This window comes from Schistocerca nitens, chromosome 6 (genome assembly GCF_023898315.1).
Source record: "Schistocerca nitens isolate TAMUIC-IGC-003100 chromosome 6, iqSchNite1.1, whole genome shotgun sequence".
NCBI lineage: Eukaryota > Metazoa > Arthropoda > Insecta > Orthoptera > Acrididae > Schistocerca > Schistocerca nitens.
Window position 1 is genome coordinate 207,827,029 of NC_064619.1, and position 1,534 is coordinate 207,828,562.

Below are 1,534 nucleotides of genomic sequence, written 5' to 3' on the forward strand. Positions count from 1 at the left end.
GTCGGCGCACACAGTTTTAATCTGCCAGGAAGTTTCATATCAGCGCACACTCCACTGCAGAGTGAAAATCTCATTCTGGAAACATCCCCCAGGCTGTGGCTAAGCCATGTCTCCGCAATATCCTTTCTTTCAGGAGTGCTAGTTCTGCAAGGTTCGCAGGAGAGCTTCTGTAAAGTTTGGAAGGTAGGAGACGAGATACTGGCAGAAGTAAAGCTGTGAGGGCCCGGCGTGAGTCGTGCTTCGGTAGCTCAGTTGGTAGAGCACTTGCCCGCAAAAGGCAAAGGTCCCGAGTTCGAGTCTCGGTCGGTGCACACAGTTTTAATCTGCCAGGAAGTTTCATATCAGCGCACACTCCGCTGCAGAGTGAAAATCTCATTCTGGAAATAACAATTCCTTTGACTTTTCCCAGAGCTTATAAGTTTCACAGTAAAACACAGATAAATACAATGAAACGTCAACAGTCTTCTAACTAAATGTACACATACAGTGAATAGATGTCCTTACATATTAAAAGAAAGCATTTAAATTACAAATATTTACATACAATTCAAAAAAAAGTTATATATCTGTAGCAGATGCCATGCATCCTGCATTTTCGGTGTTACAACTTTACAGCGTTGGAGATACTTATACGGCAAAATGGTGGATAATTTATAAGAAGAACCCGTTGTTATTGCGGGTAAACGTTCACTTTTGTGAATAACCGTTTTCCCTTCCTAGCAACCTAGCGACGTTAAACACAGTTTTTAGCGGCGGGTTATATTACTGCAGGTGTTTATGCGTACGTCCCACAGCTCTTAAACCAGGAAACACTGTCGTCGTCAACCTCAGTTCCAGCTGCTGTGTCCTCAACCGACACTTAACGAAAACAGACACCGTCTAAGTAAGCAACTAGGAAGCTGGTTATTGTCAGGTGTCAAAAATAGTAATTAACTATTGTTACCGGAGGGTCCGTGGATTACCTTTATTCGTTTGTTCAACGTTAAGACCGAAAGTCGTAGTGATAATATTCCCACTGTAGGGAGACCTGTTATGGGCTCAGCTGTTCGAAGAATATTTGGAAGCGAAATCGGAAGAAACAAACACTGAGGTATTTAAATGTTTACCTCCTTCTTCCTTTGATTACAGACAGCTATAAAAGACTTGTGTAAGTGGCGCAGAAGAGTAGCACAAATATCAAGTCCTAGGGATTTGTATCTAAAGGCATATAGTTATCACCCTTCGCAGATGGGTGGTGTCCTCAAAACACTTGTGCATAGAGCACAGATTATTGCAGATAGGGATAATCTGCTTGAATAACCGCGCATGTTAAGAGTGAGTTTGAAAATAATGGTTAATCAACTCCATGAATCGCTAAGCCACTGTAGTAAAAACCAAGGGTGAATGTGCCAGTTCAAGAGGCTGAAGAGAGATGGTATCAATCGACAGTCTACCAGTCATATGCCTGGAATCTGTCCTCTCAGACAGGTCGAATCCTAGCAAGCACACAGCGAAACTGATCTTTACCTCTACATCCAAGCCTGCCGCCCAGCTT

The 1,534-nt window shown here is 42.9% G+C and overlaps 1 non-coding gene across 1 annotated transcript; it reads left to right on the plus strand.

Moving 5' to 3' along the window:
* Positions 1–237: 237 nt before the first annotated feature.
* On the plus strand, positions 238–311 carry Trnal-caa (transfer RNA leucine (anticodon CAA)). The gene has a single exon. It is a non-coding gene; the product is annotated as a tRNA-Leu (tRNA).
* The last annotated feature ends 1,223 nt before the right edge of the window (positions 312–1,534 follow it).